The sequence below is a fragment of the Apostichopus japonicus genome, chromosome 6, assembly GCF_037975245.1.
Source record: "Apostichopus japonicus isolate 1M-3 chromosome 6, ASM3797524v1, whole genome shotgun sequence".
NCBI lineage: Eukaryota > Metazoa > Echinodermata > Holothuroidea > Aspidochirotida > Stichopodidae > Apostichopus > Apostichopus japonicus.
Genome location: NC_092566.1, coordinates 532,147 through 557,489, shown reverse-complemented (window position 1 = coordinate 557,489; position 25,343 = coordinate 532,147). Strand labels below are relative to the sequence as shown.

The 25,343-nt window shown below is 38.0% G+C and overlaps 2 protein-coding genes and 1 long non-coding RNA gene across 3 annotated transcripts in view; 1 reads left to right on the top strand and 2 right to left on the bottom strand.

Annotated features, from left to right (window-relative positions):
• The window catches only part of LOC139968572 (small ribosomal subunit protein RACK1-like), a 151,972-nt gene that overhangs the window by 34,634 nt on the left and 91,995 nt on the right, over window positions 1-25,343 (bottom strand). The window lies entirely within an intron of this gene.
• The window catches only part of LOC139968578 (uncharacterized), a 105,557-nt gene continuing 84,388 nt past the window's right edge, over window positions 4,175-25,343 (bottom strand). The window contains exon 3 of the long non-coding RNA XR_011793505.1: window positions 4,175-4,885. This is a non-coding gene — a long non-coding RNA (uncharacterized lncRNA). The remainder of the gene's footprint in view (window positions 4,886-25,343) is intronic.
• The window catches only part of LOC139968562 (methylcytosine dioxygenase TET2-like), a 130,792-nt gene continuing 112,524 nt past the window's right edge, over window positions 7,076-25,343 (top strand). The window contains exon 1 of the mRNA XM_071972649.1: window positions 7,076-7,512. The gene's annotated coding sequence lies outside the window, so the exon portion shown is untranslated. The remainder of the gene's footprint in view (window positions 7,513-25,343) is intronic.

The following is a 25,343-nucleotide window of genomic DNA, read 5'->3' as shown; positions in this document are numbered from 1 at the left end:
GACTGACCCCCTCCTCCAAATACACACCATTTTCATTATTTCCCCTGACTGAGGTGAAGCTCAACCGGGGCCCAGTGACACATCACTGGCAGTGTCACATGAAAACAGTTCACATGCATTTTACCTAGGTTAAGTTATTGCACCTTAGTTACCTGATAGTTGACTGCTGTCTTGATTAATCCCCAGGTGTCAAGACCAACCATTTTGCTTGTCAGCATAATGCAGTAGGTTTCTAGCGAGTGCAGGTGTCCATAACAGGAACAATTTGTCCCCACACTTTGGCTTGATGACTTCAAAGTCAAGATTAATCTGAAAAAGGATGAAATATGTGACAAATCTGCACAGAAAGCATTTTTTTGTGCCCAGACTTGGACTGTGAAGATTTTTTCCTGTATAATTTTTTACACAATGATGATTCATGATTTATACAATATACAGTATTGCTATGGAAAAGATTTACACATTGTTAGTGTGGGTGAAAACAACTTATCACAGATAAAAGCCTTCAAATTGGGAAATTTTGGTAGCCCATCGGACTACTGCTACTAAGTGTTCTGACAGTTGTGGTAGTCCGACATATATTTGGTTGTCTAGGGCTACACTCTGCTACAGCCTACTGAACTACCACATATTTCGAACCCTGACGATTATGCCAGGCCCTATATAGATTGAGGTTTGTCTGGTGCTGGCATCATAATCTGAATATTTTCAATGAATGTTGAAGCAATTATCTGAAAAATGCACAATTACAGGCACCCCGTGCTACTTACTTGTTACAACACCCCCCCCCCCCCGCCCCTGCTTAACTGTACATACTTAATTTGTAGAATTTATATACAAGTATTTATCGTAGGGTATCATAAGGTGCCCGAATACTGCATATACACCTAGGCTACCTAACGATACGTTCCAATATTACGGTATAGCAACGTGCTCAAAAAGCGATATGAACAAATAAGATCTGCTAGGCCTACTTATTTTTAACCATAATATATGCAAAACAGGCTGTTTTTTCACATCTTGACCAAATAGACCTAGCATAGGCCTATAACATTCTAGGCTAGGCCTAAATGTTATTTTGTATGATAATTCAAAATTTTCATTGCCAAGAAATTTTCAAATGAAACTGTTGTAAATTTATTCCAAGTTCTGCCTCTTTTTTGGTCTTCTTTGCCTTTCGTTCGGAAGTCAGATAAGCTACAGTATGTTAGTACACTTACTGCTTAATCAGATGTAATATTAGCTATTTAACTAGGACTAAGCTATTTTTGTTATTTAGGCCTAACCCTAAAATTCTGGTAAAAACTCTTGTTCACAGGTGCTTGTTCCATATCTAACGTTAGACCTATAACACTTTACGCAGTAGGGCCTAGGCCTAACGTTAGGCTAAATGCTTCACACTACAGTAGCTGCCCCGATGTGTACAAAAAAAAAAACCCCATTAGCCTGTCCAAATCTAGCCGTCATCCTCATGATCGCAAATAGGCCTAGCCTAGGGGCCTAATCATATTTACTCATCAAACTTGGCACAACAATGCTTAATTATGCATCGTCAACAATGCTTACTTATGCAGAACTTTGTGCATCGTCATATTTATTTTAAATATACAGTTCGGCAAATGTAAGAATATGGAATAATGTTTGGTCTCCGTGCAAGTCCATGGGTCTATCCACGGGCGATCCTAACGGTAGTAATAGGCCTAGGCCCTATAGGATTATTGACATCTTACTTCTTAGTCCTATCGAAAACTTTGCATTTTTTGTACGTAGGCTAACTGGCAGCGACTAGGCTAAACGGGTCCGTTTAACAACTTGGACAGAACTTTCTGTAAATTAGCTCCATATTTTACAATTTCAACCATTAGGGGCCTAATATTCATATCAGGATTGTGGATTTGTATACCGGATACTAAAGCCTAGTAGAGGTTTCGTACATATATACATAATCTCAATATTTTAAAGAAACTACTTAGCCTAACCAGATAGTGTAATGTTTACAGGCCATGCCTACGTTAGGCCTAGCCTATGTTATGGCTTAACGTTAGGCCGTAGGCTAGTACGACTACGAATTCAGTCACCGACTTAGCCTTACGTTATGTCTTCGTATGCTACGTCAGCATTTCTTGAAATTTAATTACATATAAAAAAAGATATTTGCACATGATACCATACCTTGGAATGAATAAGCTCATTCCATCAAGCCCCATTCTTCTAATTTATCTTTCACAAACGAATCCATCTGTGCTTCTGATCATGTTCGCTCTGTCAGCAAACTTGTCCTACAGCCAAGTTGTCTATGGCGCGCGCGCAGGGCCAATATTATCAGACGGTCAATGTGTGTTCGTTAATTGGCTGATCTGAAATGATGCACTCATATTCCTATAATGTTGACCAATCATAGTGCAATATTATTTTGACTCGTTGTTGAAAGTCAGTTTCGGACTTAGCATTAGGTCAGCTTAGTGTATGGTACAACCCAAATTGGGTTATAAGACCATCGACCCTGCGTTTGGGTCATGAATATGACCCAGGTGTTTTAAGAGTGCAGCTGTATGATAGAGGCGATCGTTTCGAGCCATGCGCATGCGCATAGCACCCGATCGTTAATCATGGTGATAAAAATTAAAGCAGAAAGTCGCGCTCCTTTGCTATAAAACATGTTAACTTAAGTTACAATATCTTTTTTTTTCACTGCCAGTCAATGCTGTTATGCAGGAAGCTATTGGGTATAATCAGGGAGTTGTTATGGAACAACTCCCTGGTATAATGTTCAGTACCGTGCTCACACACACAAAATGTACATTAGCTAATCTGAATGTATAATAACAACATGTGAACGTCTAAAATGCATGGTTGAATATTATCATGGACCATCATCTTAGTTGCGTTCACGAACACCAGCCATATATCACTACAAACCATCATGATGACATCATGAGCCGGACACCATGAATTGCCGCATGGCCCTGCAGGATGTCGCTCGGTTACAGCTCCCTCTATTAAACTGCGCAGTTAAGTTGATTCCCAAATAAAGTTACTACACATGTTTACATTTAACTTGTACGTATGATTGTAAAAACTTAGTTCCACGAACGAAAGGACAGATAGTACTTCGGTCTGTTATCGAAAATAACAGAGGAGGGGTGAGTTTGCAGGAAAGATGCTGTGGGAAGGGATTGTGAGAGCGTTGTGGTCAAGTGGTTAAGGCAGTGGACTTGTGATCTAAGGATTGCAGGTTCGAGTCCTGGCCAGATCATTGCGTTGTGTCCTTGGGCAAGGCACTTCATCTCCATTGCCTCTCTTCCCCCAGGTGTATAAATGGGGACCTGTGAGATAAAACTGTCAGCTGGGCGCTGTTTAGCTGCTGCCACGTGGAGGGAGTTGTCTCTATATTTGACAGGTTATCGTTGACCAGGGTAATATTGTGATGCGCCTTGAGCACCGTTATCGGTGGATATGTCTGCGCTTTATAAATCCTCAATATTAATACTATTGGGAAATCTGTAAAGTTGTGTTAATTCTAATACACTAAGTCGTTTATATCTTCATCTCTGGGTTTTCTCTCTCTCTCTTTCTCTTTTCAGGGGGTTGAATTTAGTTCAACGCATTATACTTATTTACAAGAAGAGGGCTGTAAACATAGCTGGTGAAAATTAAGAAGAAAGAAACCGGATCATCTGAAATAAAGAGTGAGCAGTGATTTCAGACGAGCCTGTGACGGTGCTGTCACATGGTAGCCTATATGTCTATAAGGAGAAATGTGCATATGATCACATGTCAAGGTTACCTAGGGGTTGTATCGTGACATCATTCATGCTGTATATAGAAACATATACCTTCAACACATAGAAACATATACCTCCAACACATAGAAACATATGCCTTCAACACATACATAGCCTATACCTGCAACACATCACACCTAACTACCTTACAGTACTACAGAGTATTGAAACAGAAGATAATATTTCCCTCTTCCTCCCTCCAAAGCCACCCCCCGCCACTAATTAGTGCTTACATCTAAGCAACTTCCTCCACCCACTCTATCCCAGCCCTTCGACCCTCGAAAACAAAAACAACCTTTCCTCAGTCAGAACAAAAAGAACGAATGATGAGGGATTCTTTACGTGTAACTATAATATTCATTCGTTATGAGATTAAGCTACATATTACACTGTAATAATATACTTGACAAACGTCTATACGCGTTACGGCAGAGTCTGGTATCAATTTTGATTCAGAAATAGCCCCCGACTGAGCAAACCCTTTCAAAATATTTGCTTATTTTGTCATGCATAAATTTTGAGGGCAATACAGATGTTTTCAACTACAAGTGGTCTTTAACAGAACACACTGCAGTACGTGGTACAGGCCTAGTATTATACCCTCTGACGTATTCTTTTACTGTTCGGTCAAAGTGCCACCCTTTCATTTATAGGTGTTATTAAGTAAAAAAGGGGCAACACTCTCGTCCAGTTTTAAAAAGTGCGAAAGTCTTTACCAGTTCGAACTGTTCTTCTCCATTATCTATTTTATCCTTTCTTGGCGCCCAATAAAGAGACGTGACAGTAATGTTATATACTATAAGATCACATCAACCCCTGCCACCAGTTTATAGTCTTATTACTCCTTTAATGATCTACAACCCATTTAAGCGTTCAATGTTATCTTTGCTCAAAGGCACGCTCTCCCGTCGGCCTCAATCCTAGTCCGTTGACACTTTTACAGCGAACGTAATATAACGCTAAACTGAGGCGGGTTGCCGATTTAACTACTGAAATATAGTTTAAAATGAACAAATTGTTAAGCAATTTATTTTTGTCACATGTTAAAGTCATGTCTATGTGTTTCGCACTGCAGGTCTAGAGACAGTCTCGTGAAGGAGCTGAAGAAGAAGAAGAAAAAGAAGAAGAAGACGGAAAACGTGACCAAATATTGAAGTAGAAATCATAAATAATTTAAGGAACGAAAAATACTCAGGCGCGTATGGAAAGTCACCCCTTGGGGTCTGAGAGATTCTCTCTCACATGACAAAATAATATTAGAATTCATAATAAGATATATACTATAAGATAGTGGAATTTATGATATTTATAAGTGAAGTTAAGTTAGATATAGGAGTACGAAGCTGGCATCAGGAGGGATTTAAACTGGAACGGAATAGAATCCCATAGCAATCATATATAGTCCAGACTACTGAGGGCCAGTCAACCACTGGACCATAAAAGGCTAAAACACTTATAATAAGGTCCTCCGTTATGATCCGCAGTTTCATCGGTGACCCAGAAAGTAAACTTTGCATCATGTGTTATTCCGCGACCCACCTTGATGGATCAGACGATATCAAGCTGAACCACAAATAACCTTTTATATTATGTGCATTTGCACTTCATGTTATATACTAAGTTTGAACTCATTCGCTAATTTGACGATCTTTTGTGGACATTTCTCATGACCTACTATATTTGCTACGACCCAACTTTGCGTCGTCGTCCGCAGCTTAGCTGATAAACACATACCGATATATGGAAGCAGGAGGATGGGGCGGGGGGCGGGGGGGGGGGGCTTGGGAGAGCAATCCTACCAATTGAATCAATGTGGAACATGGGTAAAAACATATCGGCTTTGATACAGTTTTCTCATTTGAATTGATTACCATGGTAACTGATGGACTTCAGTCCAATAGGTAGATACAGAAGGAATACCTGGCGGTGGATCTCGATTCTTAATTAACAAACATCGAAACTGGAATCCTTTGTTATGTCATCATTGACCATGACAGGTCAATGAAACCTCAAAAATTAAGAGTGTTATTGTGTATAATGAAAAAAAATTAAAATGTGGAACTGAAGAGATTTGTAATCACGAGTAAACTGGTCATTCTTGCTACATTCTTGCAATGGCGCCTCCACAAACATGACCTCCATGGTAAGAGTTAATGCGCAATAATCTCCCCGGCCCTCCCTCATCCCACCATGCATAAACAGGGTATAGGGTAGACAAAATCATCATGGCACTCATTATGCAGACTCCTTGTCGATATGTCGACATTGGTAAGTATAGTTATCATGATGTTGGTCATATTACTAACTTTACAGAATTTTAATAATTTACTGCCATTACTTCACAATGCATGTATTCAATTTACCCTCATATGAATAGATCATCATAAGGATCACTTTGTTTAATTAATCAACTTGACTTTATGGGTTGTGCAGAAGAGTGAGTCGGAGTTAATGGTCCCTATGACCGGACACGTTGAGGGGTAGTGTTTTAGTAAGGATCGAGAGGAGGCCAATATTTGGCAGACCTTGTTGGATATATAAAACCAGGTAAATATTTATCCTGCGGGCATGCGATATGATCCTTAGTGTGCCTGCAGAACCTACATACTGATATACAAAATTACGTATACACTACTGTATAACATATACTTTACATCAATTCTCTCTTGATATGCTGCATGTTAATAGCTTCCGTACCATTTACCTAACACTTTCCGCTTTCACTGTAACACCATCTTGATTAGCTCAACTCAACTTGCTTTGGTACTACAGGTGTCGAAACATTGTGAGTACTTTTAATAACCTATCAAAAAACCTGAAAATAATGAATAATCGTAGAGTGGAGGCTCATTACCCTGACGTAAGTTTATACTCATTCATAATTTCATACTTCATTTAGCATTTTTTAATTTGCAACATTTTAGTTTTATACTTATATATTTTACTTGATATTTATCTATTTTTGTATTGTACGAGGGCCTCGTGGAAGATTAGCTTCGGCTAAACGAGTTACCCTCTCAAAATAAAGTTAAATAAATAAATAAGTGAACAGGCCGCCTTTGGCAGAGTTCACTGAAGTATTACCCTGAAGTATAACCCTGAGCCGAAACCACTGTAGAGCCGTTCATTTACACAATATGATTTTTGTTTATTGACTGTAAATCGGCAACACTTTTCGCTATTCTTTCATCTCTACCGCCAGCTTTGGTGATTACAGTTCCCGCCTGTCTACAGCATTATCGTCTGCAGTTATCCATAACAACAGTGGTTGCGTTAATGCCGCGCGAGCGTTTGAACGAAATTCTTGTCAAGTGCGTCATTTGAGGCTTATTTTTGCCATCGAGAAGCCTCTCCTGGGATGAAATTGCGACGGTTTGGGAAAGCATATCGGCTCAACTTTACGTAGTCGTTAACGAATTGTGATATTTTCAACATACGTTGTATTATTCAGGACAAAGGCATGAAGCTAGTCAATTCGTCCAGTGACTCCTAGAAATTTGAATTCATGGTTGCAAAGTAAACGATCGGTTAAAGTTTGCCTGCAAAGTTTCTTATTCTTCGGGCTTTGATAGCAATAGTAACTGTCTGGAAGTGATCTATATTGGGCAGTTGGATATCGTACCTCTGAGGCTGAGTGTTTCAAGGACAACGTGTCACACATCACACACGGTTTTGAAAGAGGCAACTAAAGGTACCTACAATTTGGATGAAATACGTTTATATAAAGGTAGGTCGTTTTAAATCATGACTGTTGTTATAGGCAATCATGCCACCACACCATGCCATTATACCTTCATTGTCTCCCATTACGGAAACAAATTAGTCACGTTTTTCCCAGTTGATTGTAAATGTGAGTTCCAACCACCATCCAGACGGAGACAGTTGTATGTGACCCCCCCCCCCCACGTGTCCCACCACATCACGTGACCGCATCTCTTAAAACTAAAAATTATTCCATCTTCAGTGTGACATTGTGTGTGTTTTGTTCCGTCTGTATCTTTGTATTTATATCATATTTCTATATCATCTCGTGTTTCAATCTTCAAGTAAAGATAGGGCAGTAATAACGTTCGCAGCTCACTATGGCGTAAGATAATAATATCGCTGGGCGACTCGATGGGTGTGGATCCTTCATGGAGGTAAAAACAGACTGCCCCTCCATGAACCTATCAACTGATTTCGCACTTGTTATAAAGACATCAACATACTCTTGAACTACATAATGACACGTGAGCGCGCGCGCACGTGTGTGTGCGTGGAGGGAGTCGGGTGGGTGGGTAAGATTACGCAACTTGTCACGTTGTCACCTCCAGAACTGACCTTCTGGACTGCTCGACTAACCATGGATGGAGCATTCCACTCTCTCTGTAGGTCCGACCAAAAATTGACATTAGTAAAGAAAGTGCGTTGACTATGTCAGCGCAAGCATCGATTACAAGGGGAGGGCAGGGGGAGGGCGGAATGGGGGGGGGGGTGAAATGGGAAGTGGATTAATTGGGGAATGATGTATTGTGGGAGGGGGTAGGGACGGATGGATAAATGGGAGTTTATGGAGTACCGGAGAATGGATGGAATTAGGGGATAATGGTGGTGGGGAGGGGATCGTGACTATTTCAGTACGTTTCCTCAGGGTTTTCAGCTCAAGTGGGGCTATAGCCAAACGCCTCGCGATCAGTCAGAGGGCCCGGAGGTATGTGTACCGCCCACCAGATATTTTGTTATGCCCATGAATGTATACTATAAAGTTATGAAGTCTTTTTAAATGGTGAAGTGTGGCGATGACTTAAATGTCCCTCAATCCCGATCTGGCGCTCCATGCCGCTGTAGATCAATTGATGTAACATTTTGCTTTATCATAAACTACTGAAATACCCACAGTAAAAGTTAAGTATTTGAGCATTTTAGATCCAGTTCATGAGGATTTCAACCTTTTTTCCGAACAGTTTTAAACATCGCAAGTGACCATAATATTTGGTGAAGGAGCACGATTTCCTTTATTCCTAAAAGATGAAGTTTATAATGTTGATAAACACAATGCCATTTCTAGCCACAGAATGAATTACCGGTAAACGCATTATTATTGTAATTTTTGAAAGAATTTATCATTTTGATAACGACAACGCTCTGCGCCGCGTTCGGTGACCCGAACGTTGGTTTGATGATGTAGGCTGTGCATAGACGTCGTGCTTTTCTACAGCATGCCGTATTCTTTAAATATAGGCTCATGGACTGCACACATCCATTGCGTTAGGCTACATTCATCTCATATCGAAAGGGAAGAGGGATATATGATCCTTAACCACTCACATTAGTACATATATATCACCTCTGACTTATGAGGGACTTCATTCAACATGGGCGCTGAAAACAATGTATCGTTGAATTCCATGAGATTGGCAGATAGACCTACGGATTACGCCTGTAAATACTTAATTTAAATATAGGCTATTACTTTGTAATGCCAGTTGCATATAGAAGCGTAATTACGGAAGCGTGGAAGGGACATTGCATTGACGAGTTACCAACTTGACAAAACGACAATTATCTGCAAATTGACGAGTTGACGAGATGGTAACGTGACAAAATTCAGAAAATTGACGTTTTGACGAGATAACGGATCTCGTCAATGCTTCAATTTTCTGAATTTTGTCATCTTGTCGAGATGGTATACGTAGTAAGTGTGCAACTCGTCAATTTGCAGAAAATTGTTGCATTGACGAGATCCGATATCTCGTCAACTCGTCAATTTTCTGAATTTTGTCATCTTGTCAAGATGGTAGTAAGTGTGCAACTCGTCAATTTACAGAAAATTGTTGCATTGACGAGATCCGTTATCTCGTCAATGCATCAATTTTCTGAATTTTGTCATCTTGTCGAGATGGTAGTAAGTGTGCAACTCGTCAATTTGCAGAAAATTGTTGCATTGACGAGATCCGTTATCTCGTCAACTCGTCAATTTTCTGAATTTTGTCATCTTGTCGAGATGGTAGTAAATGTGCAACTCGTCAAGTTGCAGAAAATTGTTGCATTGACGAGATCCGTTATCTCGTCAACTCGTCAATTTTCTGAATTTTGTCATCTTGTCGAGATGGTAGTAAGTGTGCAACTCGTCAATTTGCAGAAAATTGTTGCATTGACGAGATCCGATATCTCGTCAACTCGTCAATTTTCTGAATTTTGTCATCTTGTCGAGATGGTAGTAAATGTGCAACTCGTCAAGTTGCAGAAAATTGTTGCATTGACGAGATCCGTTATCTCGTCAACTCGTCAATTTTCTGAATTTTGTCATCTTGTCGAGATGGTAGTAAGTGTGCAACTCGTCAATTTGCAGAAAATTGTTGCATTGACGAGATCCGTTATCTCGTCAAAACGTCAATTTTCTGAATTTTGTCATCTTGTCGAGATGGTAGTAAGTGTGCAACTCGTCAATTTGCAGAAAATTGTTGCATTGACGAGATCCGTTATCTCGTCAATGCATCAATTTTCTGAATTTTGTCATCTTGTCGAGATGGTAGTAAGTGTGCAACCGTCAATTTGCAGAAAATTGTTGCATTGACGAGATCCGATATCTCGTCAACTCGTCAATTTTCTGAATTTTGTCATCTTGTCGAGATGGTAGTAAGTGTGCAACTCGTCAATTTGCAGAAAATTGTTGCATTGACGAGATCCGTTATCTCGTCAACTCGTCAATTTTCTGAATTTTGTCATCTTGTCGAGATGGTAGTAAGTGTGCAACTCGTCAATTTGCAGAAAATTGTTGCATTGACGAGATCCGTTATCTCGTCAAAACGTCAATTTTCTGAATTTTGTCATCTTGTCGAGATGGTAGTAAGTGTGCAACTCGTCAATTTGCAGAAAATTGTTGCATTGACGAGATCCGTTATCTCGTCAATGCATCAATTTTCTGAATTTTGTCATTTTGTCGAGATGGTAGTAAGTGTGCAACCGTCAATTTGCAGAAAATTGTTGCATTGACGAGATCCGATATCTCGTCAACTCGTCAATTTTCTGAATTTTGTCATCTTGTCGAGATGGTAGTAAGTGTGCAACTCGTCAATTTGCAGAAAATTGTTGCATTGACGAGATCCGTTATCTCGTCAACTCGTCAATTTTCTGAATTTTGTCATCTTGTCGAGATGGTAGTAAGTGTGCAACTCGTCAATTTGCAGAAAATTGTTGCATTGACGAGATCCGTTATCTCGTCAAAACGTCAATTTTCTGAATTTTGTCATCTTGTCGAGATGGTAGTAAGTGTGCAACTCGTCAATTTGCAGAAAATTGTTGCATTGACGAGATCCGTTATCTCGTCAATGCATCAATTTTCTGAATTTTGTCATTTTGTCGAGATGGTAGTAAGTGTGCAACTCGTCAATTTGCAGAACATTGATGCATTGACGAGATCCGTTATCTCGTCAATGCATCAATTTTCTGAATTTTGTCATTTTGTCGAGATGGTAGTAAGTGTGCAACTCGTCAATTTGCACATAATTGTCGTTTTGTCAAGTTGGTAACTCGTCAATGCAATGTCCCTTCTACGCTTCCGTACGTAATAGCTTCATTTCTGTTGTGACACTCAATATATAGGCTGTATGTAACCACTGCATATATGTAGTCATGTAGTTCTCGTACAGATGTGATTCTATAATACATTTAATATGATTATAATCGTTTTATAGAAGGGCTCAACTCATTGTAATCTGATATACACTTAACGATATAAGATAGCCTACATGATTCCTTGGATTTCTAGTGATGTTGATCTTCCAAGTAAGAAGTAGATGATAATTATAGGAGCAGCATGCAAATAAAATGAAATAAAAACAAGCAGCACAGCAAAAACGACCAAACAAAACATAACAGAACAAACAACACAAAAACAGAACAGAACAAAACAAAACAAACACGCATACAACAGACAGGCAAAGAAATAAGATTAAGTTCTTAATACTCAGTATGAGTGGTAGCAGATTATTCGTGGATCTCAAGTAAAATCGTGATTCGTTTCAGAAAAAAATAAGACATCAATCGATGCTTTATGAAATTAAATGGCATTAATCTTAAATCTGAACTAGATGCTCGTAACCATGGAAACTGCCGCAATCTGAATGCATCGTTAGGTCAAGGGAATTAACCTGTTAAATAACAATTCTACAAACCTATACGAGCTTTCTCATGCGGACAAAACATTTGTTCTCTTTTTAGTCTTCTTTTTCAAAGAAAGAGCCTTTAATTAGTTGAGCATATAGAGCCCGTCTTGGTTACTAAACAACGTTTGAGCTTGTGCGTGCTCAATCCATTTGAGCGTGTTGTATGAAATAAAATAAGGAACACAACCAGCACGCATCGCCAAGATTGAAGGAAAGAGGCTAAGAGGCAGAAAACAAGATCGCCGGTCGATTTGAAGTTCGGTTAACTATTAAGAAATTAACCAAATGTCATGTCACTAAAATCGGTTAATTCAAACAGACGAACACGTAACCGCGTCCCGTGAGTTTTAATCAATGATTATAAAGTCAACGTCACCGACTCTAACTTGAAGAAATCGTATACTTGACTAAGTCGATTAACACGCAGAGTCAATTCCCTAACGAGCACTTTCAGGTTTAAATGGCCGAACTGGTTTCAACAAAATTGGAAGAAGGCTATATATGTTTGTTGAAAATGGTTTTAGGCTATTTACAATAAAGGACGATTTGGTGTAAGCGATATGGACGTCTTCTTTAACGCTGCGATTTACATCCCATTGGAGGATTGTCAATCCACGAACCAAGAAGCAAACTCGTACCTGGCATCAATCATAGAGTGGGTACACAAACATTCCCAAGATAGATAGTTTATTTACCCATATAGCCTAGCTGTCCAGCCGTTTGGATATAGTGCTATGAGTTGGTTTAGACATTCAACACGCGTTTGCTTACTATAATCATCACATTACAAATTAAATAAATATATATATATATGACGTCATTGGAACAGCAGCAGAACAGTAAGAAGAAGGAATAATTTAAGCCAGATTTGCTCTTGCAAAGATTTACTTTCCTTGTACCCGTCCCCATTCCTGATACTTGTACACTTTAAGTGCGGTCATAAAGTAATCTAGTTCACTGAGGTAAAATCCTACGCAATCGTACCAAAGCTTGTTTGTGTTTATAACATATATCACACTGTTATATTGTGTGAAATGAAAACGTTTGCTCATTTCAGACTCTGACTGTAAATGAATTATTTGCAAATCAGATCTGGACCATTAGGATTGTTTTTAATATCACCGTGCAATCTATAACACGATCTTGCACCCCCATGTATACGACTATTCACGCTATACGCATATTCAATCGTGGCTTTATGAATACAAGATAGTGTTAAACTAATGCATTAACTCAATTCACGCTATCAATAAGGTGTTTGTGCGTCGGTTCATCGTATCAACTTTCTGTATGAAGAATAGAAATATTTAACAATATTTTCTCTATATCATCGGGGATCTGCATTATTTTATTGCAGGGAAAGATGGGAAATTTCAATCGAGTTGAAACTAGTTTATATAATTCAATGATAGCGCTTTTCACTTTGACCTGTATTTTATTCATCAGGCATAATCTTAAAGTTTATACAGCGAAGGGGTTTCTCTTCAGACTGATTTAATCAGTCATTTATGTTGATAAATCCTTGACTTGGCTCTGAATTTCAGACAATCTCGAAAAAATTGTAAACGAGATTTACGTAAATGTCGCAGCCCGAGAGCAGGACGCAATTGCTTGTATCTTTTCTCTATATATTCTCATTCTGATTGATTTCTGGGCAAAATATGTGTCAGGTTACGGCACGCAAGGGAAGATTTGTTACCCAAATGGAAAGTAGGTTAGGTTTACTTGTGACAGTAAGAAAGGGATTTTTCCTGGACAGCCATGAAGGTAGGATTAAGTGATACTGTTGTGCGTATCGCACGGTACATGGAATCGTCGCTTTGAGAGGCAGCAGCTGATATAATACTGCGCATGTGCAAGGCTCATTTAAGCCTTGAATAAACTAGGTGATTGCCCGTGGCGCTTTAAAGGTTTGTAAATATTTCCTTAAGCAATCAAAACATAGATCGATTTATAACTTATCTGGGGTTCAAGTTTGTTTTTTAAGAACATGCAAAACCACGATAAAAAACGGAGATGTTTTTTCGTCATATTAAGGTATGCAGAATATTGCTGCGTCTATTAACCAACCACAGAGGTGAAAATCACACAGAGGTTTTGGTTCTTATCATAATGTTTTTAACATATTAATATTGACAACAAGAGTGATTCTATAACAGGTAGGTGTAGGGTTGTACATGCATGGGGGTGTATGTGGTAGTAAGATGGAACAGTTCTATCTGTTAGCCTATATATATATATATATATATATATATATATATATATATATATATATATATATATATATATATATATATATGGATTTTCCAACTCATTATGATTTCAATTATGTACATATTCATTTGCTTTTGTCGTTTACCTCCATTTCATAAACAGCAGTCTGTTTAAAGTATCTCTTTCGAGATCCGGCTTTAGGAATCACAAATGATTTCGAGTTGGTTAGCATTATGTTTGATCTCTATAGCAAGGCAAATACGTCACCAAAACAGAACTATACAGGTGACAAGCGCCTACAGTGGAATTACGACCTTCTATACCGGTTTCGAACCTCTGGATATACAATCAGCGTCCATAGCCTAGTAGTTAGGGTGTCCGCATATAAAGCGGGAGGCCCGGGTTCGAATCCCGGTGGAGGCTGGAAGTTTTTCACTATATATATGTATGGATCACACGGCCGACTTCTCTAATTGCATTATTTTCACAACTGATATAGACACGTTACCCAGTGACCCCGGCAAAGATTTGAAAAGGGCGGGAATCAGACCACAATGTTCAGCTTATTGTTTGGCTGTTTGAGGGCGTAGTACAGAAAAGGTTATTTGAAGAGGGCGTTTTCCGAACTTTCAATGAAGCCACGGAAAGAACATGTCAACCTCCTCTCCCACTGCAAATTAATAGATTTGTTGATTGTAAACATGTATTTCAGCCCTTCTCTATCATCACTATATCACACAGGCTGTAGACATGAAACAAAACTTGGGAGTTGAAAGAATCTGTGGAAGAAGTCTACTTATATCAAAATTAAAAATTCCGACGTCACCGAGAAAAGAAATATTATCCACGCAGAGAGATAAACTGCATATGGAATAGTGATCCAGTTGTAATATAATCAGCATTTACCGTTCAGGATTTGTTTATAAGTCATGGTCATTAGGCATAGACCTTCAGTTTAGGATAAGAGATCTTCTGTATGTCGACCTATTTATATAGAATCATACATTCCAAGGGAAGCTCTAAAACTTCCGATTCTCTTGCAAACGTCACTTTGTACTTCCACCGAGACTAAGCCAACTGACTAATATGTTATCATGAGCTTCCGAAACCAGTTCGGACAAAAATTACTTGCACGTGCGAACGTGACTGACAGAACACTTCCCATCGAATAAACAAAACTATTGAAACGAATAAAATTCGAGATGCAACGAGCACATGCGTGGTGCGCATGTCTGTCGTGAATATTTAACGAGTGATGTCATCAAATTATACTAATTGTTTTTGCTAAACACGGAATTCATACGTACAGGTTAAATTTATGTTTTTATTGTTTCAATGTTCCAAATCATACACGCTTAGCCATATCTCCTTCATCTTCAGAAAGAAGGGAAGAACGAGGGGCTGAAAAATAGACCAAAGCATTTATTTTTTCATTTTTTTCAAATGATTTATTAATGGATTAATTAATTAATTCAATCATTCATCAATTAATGAATGAATGAATTCGTTCGTTCGTTCATTCTTTAGTTATTCATTCAATCAGTTTATAGATACCTTTGAGCAGAGGATACAGCTTCTTGCAGTTTTCTAAATATATATGTTTTTATTTATGTATGTTTATCTGTCGTTGTATCCTATATTTGATTTTTCAGTACATATAACTCCTTTTGAAGTTAAGAAAACGTCATAAAACCTTCAGATGTTAGAAAAATTAGTATTTTTGAAACAACCTACCCAACTTTTAAGTCAGTTTCAAATAACCTTTTCAAGTAAGAGAGCATATATAATATATATATATATATATATATATATATAGGCCCGTGGTTCGAATCCCGGTGGAGGCTGAAAGTTTTTTCACTGTTCTTGATTTTCAACTCATTACGATTTTCATTTATATATATATATATATATATATATATATATATATATATATATATATATATATATATATATATATATATATACATATATATATATATATATATATATATATATATATATATAATATATGTTATCTGAATTCCGTGAAACCCATCGCGGGTACGACTTTGATCTTGTATACCCCGTCCGAGGGCCGTTACACTAGAAGGATGTATTCCATGACAAAAATGTTATACATGAGCCTTATTCATAATTGAAAGATCACATATCCATATATGATATGCCCTATATATTCCCCCCTCCCTTTTAAGTATTAATAATTCCCGTTATTACAAGGTTCCTTGCGACGCATTAATTGTTCTTACGAAATTTATACAGGTTACACAGTATACATGGCAGATTAGATCTATACTTACGAAACTTATATAGGTTACAGACTACATGGCAGATTAGATCTATACTTACGAAACTTATATACGTTACAGACTACATGGCAGATTAGATCTATAATTACGAAACTTATATAGGTTACAGACTACATGGTATATTACATCTACTTACGAAACTTATATAGGTTACAGACTACATTGTATATTATATCTATAATTACGAAACTTATATAGGTTACAGACTACATGGCGTATTATATATACGTCTTACGAAACTTATATAGGTTACAGACTACATGTTTGTGAACTTACTTTGAAGTTGACAATGTGTGAACGTTATCACTTGCAAATATTCGCGCCAGCAACTGACACACAATACTATTTCCTGCAAAGGTTTTAAAAACGTCGAGAATCTACAGAGAGCAAGTATAACGTGTTGTTAACATTATGGGAGGGGCGTGCTCGAATGATTTTCAGTAGTTTCTGGAATCATCTTTGTTGAATGGGTTTGGTGGGTTGGAAGGGGAGTTGAAGTGGGGTGGGGTGGGGGGATTGATGACTGGCACACTTCGGCGGTTCAGTCAGGCTAGCTTGAAACAATTTTGCAGAGCGCGATTGCAAGTCAGGAGCGGGAGGGAAGGGAGGGGGGGGGGCATTATTTTTAAGATAATTCATACACATTTTACAGGTGACTTGCACAGTTTTGCAGCACGATTTGCAAATTAAATTGGTTAAAATTTATATTGTTTAATAAAATAAAGTTATTTACATAGTTTAAAGTAAATAATATAATTAAATTAAAGTGTGTTTAATGTAATATTTTTCCTTGTTAATTGTCAGACAAGGTATATTTACCAGTGTTGGTCATAACAATTTTTAGTTATACACAATAGTATATACCACGCTGGTTTTTATAGTACACATGGTGCAATAACTATAGGCTAATGGGTGACGTAAACTCGCAAGCAACGTATATGTAACCAGGAAGAGGTGTTGGTGAAGCAACTGAGCACGTTTGTCAATGTATTGCGTGTAGTCTGCCGTAATACAACCTTCCCATTGTACAATTTCTTGCGTTTGATAAGCAAAGCACGTGACCCTACATTGTGGTGAGCTACATTTGCTCACAAAAATAGTGTTGGAAAACATTGACGCGATGAGAAGCTTTCAGTATCTAAAAACGACCAATTACTTCCACCAAATGAACCTTAATTTCCGTTTTCTGAGCTTTATAGGCTACGTTTAGCGCGGGAACGGATAACGATCCTTTCCTGTGCGTGCCACGCGTGAACGATAATTAATTAACATTAAAACTTTAATTAATAACGCGCGTGTAGCGCCCGAAAGGCGTGCTTAATGTTTCAGAATTTAGCTTTCGTGTTCGAAAATAAATTTTTCTTATATTAAAGGCTGAGAGAGAATAAACATCCATGACACATATTTATCCATGTATATATCAAGTATAACAGCCCCCTGGTGCAGGCTATATATCTGAGTGTAATTAAAAACATTATGATATGTGAGCATTGATTCGTGTATTATAAAGCAATATTCCATGTTGATAAAAAGGTATACCTTTAAGAAAAGTCACCCAAGACAGAGATTGGGCACGAATCCCAAACAACTTGATCCACTCTTAATTAAGCCCAGTGCATTGACATTGAGAAACTGTAACCGGGATCACGATGATGGTATACATATTAGAGAACTTATACAAACTATACCATGATCCCATATGGTCTGTTAATATGTGAGGACTTCCAAATTATTGTTCGTGATTGAATAATTCTTACCATGTTTATGCAGTGCACTTTTATAGGCCTGTAGGCAAAAGTAAACATCGAAAAAGTTGGGAAAATGTTTTTTCTGTATAAATACTTTTTTTTTCAAACTGCGTATCCCGTAAACTGAAGAGTAACACGTATGACTTTTACCCGGGTAAGAAAGAATTGGAATTTAATCGATACTTGATTACAAGCACGGTGGATATTATATATACCTGAAAATTACGTCATAGCGTCAATCAACCAATCAGAATGGAATAGGTGTATCCTCATAATCGTATAACTATTTGCCCTGACACGGGTATATACGAAACAACCATTGGCTTTTCTTTACAGATTTTATCAAAAAAGAAAAACAAAACAAAACAATACAAAGACCCCACTGAACACAAATGATGTGATCATCACAGAATTATGTGATTAAGACAATATTCTCTTGCATTTTATCTGTTTTGTGGGGATATTTCTACTTTCAAGTCAAGTAAATGACTTGAACTATGCGTTCATCCAAACAACTGTCAAATGTTAGGGGCCTCGCAATGACTCTCCAAGAATAATATTTAAAACAATAACCGCATTGGCTATGCTTTAAAGTTTATTATATTTATTTGTACTACATTTTGGCGGTATACTGAGTGGGATGGCTATATAGTGTGAGATATTATAACGTAGGCCTAAATTATATACCATACATTCTACTGACGAAGCAAAAATAAACAGCTCCATCCATTTCATCTTCTCATACAGATGCGTGTATGAATTTTTTTTTTGAAATTTATTTTGTGACGACCGAGGTGTCAGGCAATTAACGTATCCTATATATGCGGAGACGTTTAGAAAAAGAGAAAGTTATAATTTTGACATACAATTTATGAATAATTGAAGTGTTTTCTTCTTACGCAATCTTCGTCATATATAATGAACTGCCATGGGGCCCTGAAGCCGCTGGACTTGTTAGTAGTGTTACGTAAACCGTTAACGTACATTTGGATTCTATTCACTCAGATTGGCTCTGGGCCTCAACTGCATGCAGGCGTCGTAACTGATTTTGCTCCAGGTGGTATACTTATATTCTTAAGATCGAGGCAACTTTTCTTTCAAATGACAAGTTCAATGCAAATAGTTTGAAGGTTAATATGCAAATTTCCTCTCCGTAGTGTCATTCAACATCCACTTCAATATCTTTAGTCGCAATTAAGATTATAAAATTGCTTCCCTAGGTACTCATTACGATGAAAGTAACTCGGGAAGATTAAAGCAAAATGTAGATTTCGGCTGTTTATTTACGTGTTTTATCATATGGCTGCCATGTAACATTTTTAGTGATACTTAGAGAGTATATGATATGTCACTGCCACTCTGAGTGGGACATTAATTGAACCATGGCCACCACCCTACCTCTATCCCCTCCCCCCCCCCCATGCCTTCCTAGAAAAAACTGGGATGATGAACTCTAGAAAACTCTTTAGCAATTTTAATTATGTTAAATTTTGAATGCAAGTCAAATACCCCTTCACAACGGTGCTATTACCAACCCTTTTGTTATACGTTTACGCTATATACCTTTAAATCCACGGCTAGCAGATGCAACGCATATCTTTGTCGATTTCGGATTAAATTGCGCGGGAAGCGAGTTCGTGAAGTCCATTATCATTAAACTGTGTGTGCTGTGTAAATACAATTGTCTATTGCATCCCATTGCAATAACGATTGCTGTCATATTTTAATGTTTCTGCATATGATGACTTCTCCAACTTTCGTACATTATCTCTCAGTATACAGCGTTGTCCGACATAAACATAAACGAACACACACACACAAGACGGAGTGTGTATATCATGAACCCAAAATTCATTGCGTCACTTTCAACAGACTTCCGTTTAGTTCTTCTACACGTATAAAACGCCGATAGCAAAATTAATGGATATACACTACATAAGAGGCTGAAAGGGGTCGTAGGCGTTATTTCACGATAAAAAATATTCATAATAACTTCAAAAGATTCAAACCGTCTGAATTGAGTAAAACTATGAACGTAAGTAAATAAACAAAGCAGAGAACTTGAGAAGAGCAAAGAGAATGTTTGGTTATAACGGTATTCTATAACTAGTGATATGAGGGTGACAATGCTAGAGAATGTTTGGTTATAACGGTATTCTTACTAGTGATATGAGGGTGACAATGCTAGAGAATATTTGGTTATAACGGTATTCTTACTAGTGATATGAGGGTGACAATGCTAGAGAATGTTTGGTTATAACGGTATTCTAACTAGTATGTATGTATGTATGTATGTATGTATGTATGTATATGTGATCTTCCCGCAAGCAGGAACTCGCGAACTATAGGAGGAACAAGCAGGAACTCGCGAACTCGCGAACTCGCGAACTTGGTTATAACGGTATTCTAACTAGTGATATGAGGGTGACAATGCTAGAGAATGTTTGGTTATAACGGTATTCTAACTAGTGATATGAGGGTGACAATGCTAGAGAATGTTTGGTTATAACGGTATTCTAACTAGTGATATGAGGGTGACAATGCTAGAGAATGTTTGGTTATAACGGTATTCTAACTGGTGATATGAGGGTGACAATGCTAGAGAATGTTTGGTTATAACGGTATTCTAACTAGTGATATGAGGGTGACAATGCTAGAGAATGTTTGGTTATAACGGTATTCTAACTAGTGATATGAGAGTGACAATGCTAGAGAATGTTTGGTTATAACGGTATTCTAACTAGTGATATGAGGGTGACAATGATAGAGAATGTTTGGTTATAACGGTATTCTAACTAGTGATATGCGGGTGACAATGCTAGCGTTCTATACCGGCTGAGTTCAAGCAGAGAGTTGTTAAAGTAAAACCGTATTAACCTCTAAATTCTTGTCTGGTTTGGACCCGGTCAAATTTTTAAAATCTTTTACAAAGTATTGTATTATTTACGATGGAGAATGCCATCAGTCAACGAGTGTAATTATATACAATAGGACTCAATAATTATTAAGTATTTAATCTGAAGTTAGTCTACTGATTTCAGTTCTAGCAAACCAGTTGTTTTTTGGACTGTATCTGTGGTAGGAACTGTTTGCTAGTGATGAAACATATAGTATACGGATTCATTACTAGCCTGATCGCGAAATTCACTATATTTTAGTCTGAGATAAATAGAGATCCCGATTGGCTAATTAACATTGCGATCTTATTTCATTCCATTTACACACTGACGGCCTCGGTTTCTTAAATCGGTCAAGAAATCCAATATAACAATTTCTTCAAGCTTGTGTCACTGTTCAAACTTAAATAGTATTAATGCATATACAGGAACTTCAATACTTTATTGTGCGTCAAATTCCTATATTCCTGTTTATGCTTCACAAGAAGCTGGTGACAGAATCATATCTGTGTTAATTGCTAAAGAAATATATCAAAGGGAGAGGGGAGGGGGGGGGTATGTTGTACGATTGTACGGTACCGTATATGCGTACAGACTTATCTCATAGATTCGCCCCCACCCCCCCCCCCCACACACACATATACTTTCCGACTACAAAAGAAAGGAGAGAAAAAACAAGGAAGTTAAAGCACGTTGCACATAAGTCTAAATTAAAACGTTATGTACAGCTGTCTTCTCAACTTCTGCTTGTAAAAGGTAACAATGTGAAACAAGACACACGAACGCACTGAGGACAAACCATTCAACTGCTTAATATGATCGTCTGCCAAATCCTGTTTACCGTCTGTTGTTATGTGTTCATTTCTATGAGGTAAAGTCATCGAACTAAAATGGGTTTTGAAATCTTATAAATGACACCGCGTGAACTTGGCGTTCCCCTCACGGCAATCATAACACCCAATTATTAAAACCGGCCGCTTATATAGTTACAACCAGGTTATACTGCTGTCGTAATGTTTGGGCACTCCCATCGCTAGCATGGCGTGTATATAGCTCGCTAGAAATGGCTGCCTAAACACCCGTGTAAATGCTTGGCGCTTTATTACACCACCGTTTCATTCACAACCAAATATTTATCGCTTCATGCTCTGTCGATATTGGATAAAAGGCACTAAATAAAGCCCACGGCTCTTTTACGTTTTTATTTATTTTAGAATTTTGAATCATCCCGACGAAAGCGTGAATACTGTTTTAATTGTACAATTCGGTTTGTTGATCTAGGAGGTAAGCTGTTTCGTCTGATCATGCTGATTTGAAATGAACCGACAATACAAAATCTATAGAAAGGAAATAATGACGTCACTTGATAAAAGCAATGGAGGCCTTTAATTGCCATCATGTTTAATTTGTAGTGTCACTGTATCGCTCATAATATACCCGAAGCTGTGGAAGCTTTATTTAAAGGGGGAAGCTAACCCAACCGTCATCTTGGATTAAGTGATGAAGATTACTATATAATAGACAACTCGCCCAAACATATATAGGAACCGTTGGACTCCATTTGGAAGATATCAGGTTTATCAGGAGAAGAAACATGGAAGGCTTTCGAGGAAGGCTTTAACAAATGTAAATGTGGCGCCATCGAGACAATTGTGCTTGAACTTTCAATTTTCTCTTTGTAACTGCATTATTCATTTTACGTTATAGATGTAGGCTTTGCTATGATTACTTCTGAAATTATGAAGCAGCTGTTTAATATGACGCAACATTTAGATCCAACCTGAAACAGCACGAAAGGAAAAGAAAGATTTAATGACACTGTGACATCATAGATTGACAAAATGGCAGCATCGTGAAGAAAAATATTAAGCTATTATGATATATCTCAAACGGATTAATGTTGCTTAGCTATCAGGGAATAAATGTTTTGGTTGGGTTCGCTTCTCCTCCTTAAAACCAACACATAGGCTTACGTATATTTTGCATCTTGCAATGGAAACGGTTTGTTAGGCAATATGTAAATGCGCTGTTTTATTATACGCGTCCTTGATTGGCCAATTTAAACAGCAATGTATCACGTTGTATAAGGTAGATCCTCATGTCTGCTGCTACAGTGTACCTTTTGTTTCATCCAACAAACTCATCTGACTCACATCATTATTTTTATTCACCTTTTTTCTGCCATGTGTTTGTTGGTGGTTGTACTGCTTTTTGACTTGTTACAAAACACCAATCATTAAAAGGATCCGAGGTTATCCCAAGGGCTGTATTTAAGATGTGGTATCCAAACTAATGAGTTTGTAGCGATTGCAAGCTACATAGGCGTGTTCGAATTAAAAATAAAATTGAAATGTCAGGAAATTTAACAGCCTTGCCCCTCGGGAGAGCACCGTATATAATATTGTACATGAATGGAAATATCGTACATGAATGTATAGGTCGTTCAACTTTTGACTCTTTCGTAACTGTAAGGCTGCAGTGTATAATTCACATCGTAGCTCTCGTATTAATTTTACTGAAAGTCCAGCTTTTCACTTTCATTTGTAAAAAACTTTGTAGTGCAAAATTCGAAGCGACTCTCTACCAACTTCTGCCTGGTTCTTCGTAAAATTCTAAAACTTATGCAAGGAGAATAAATTGTTCAGTCTTATGTTAGATTGAATCGTAACCTATCTAATTAAAGGAACATCAGCTGTTCATTCATTTTAATCAGATTACAGTGTTATTAAATAGATGTTAACGTACTTCAGGGATAATTGTTTTTTACCAAGATTAATCTTATAATCGTGGTACAACAGTCAAGAGTTGCAGTTTAATATATTTTGTGAAACAGGCCACGATATAAAATCGACATACTGGAAGGAGCAAGATAAAGCATTGGGTGTTTCAATGACATCATCTTCGGTAATGCCTCACGAGGGCATTAAACCCGTCTTCAATGATCATGGCATCGTCTGTATTAATGATCATGACCCTCAGTGGCACCGTCTTTTTTTATTTCATGCCTCTAATAGGCACTGTTCATATTACCCATCAAGCCTCTCAGTGGCACCGTCTCCTTTATATTTCATGCCTTCAATATAAAGTCTTTATTACCCATCATGCCTCTCAGTGGCACCGTCTCTTTTTTATTTCATGCCTCTAATAGGCACTTTCTGTATTACCCATCATGCCTCTCAGTGGCACCGTCTTTTTTATACTTCATGCCTCTAATAGGCACTGTCCTTATTACCCATCATGCCTCTCAGTGGCACCGTCTCTTTTATATTTCATGCCTCCAATGGGCACTCTCTTTATTAACCATGCCTCTCAGTGGCACCGTCTCTTTTTTATTTCATGCCTCTAATAGGCACTTTCTGTATTACCCATCATGCCTCTCAGTGGCACCGTCTTTTTTATACTTCATGCCTCTAATAGGCACTGTCCTTATTACCCATCATGCCTCTCAGTGGCACCGTCTCCTTTATATTTCATGCCTTTAATATAAAGTCTTTATTACCCATCATGCATCTCAGTGACACCGTCTCCCTTATATTTCATGCCTCCAATGGGCACTCTCTTTATTAACCATGCCTCTCAGTGGTACCGTCTTTACTACCAGCCATGCCTCTCGCCGTTGGCCCACCTGCATTAATTATGACGCGCGCAAGTCAGTGGCACCGTCGTTTTTTAACGATTATGTAGCTGAGTGGCATCGTCTCTATTAACCAGGTCTCTCACAGTATTCCTTACTCATCTTGCTTCCCAGAAACAACGTCTTTAGAACTGATCTGGTCTCTCTTTGGCACTTCATTACCGATCGTTCCATTTAGTGACACCATCCTTATAAAAGCACCCTGCCTCTCTGATTGACACCACCTTTATCATGCTCCTGATTGGCACCGTCTACATTATCGATCATTCCATTTAGTGACACCATCCTGATAAAAGCACACTGCCTCTCTGATTGACACCACCTTTATCATGCTTCTGATTGGCACCCTCTTTATAACTAATAATTCCTCCCTGTGTTCATATGTTAGGTGCGATGCCATATCACAGTGTAGATCTTAGTGACAACATATGCAGGGGCTACATATGATGATGTAACCAGGTATCTCCAGCTTTCAGATGTAACCGTGTTATGGTACTTGACACCGAGGATAAACCTATCCGGGATCACAATCTCTCTAGCAACGCCTTGATGCTAAAGAGAAAGTAACCTAACCAGATTAGAATCGTTCGAAAGATAGTATCGTTAGTCAGC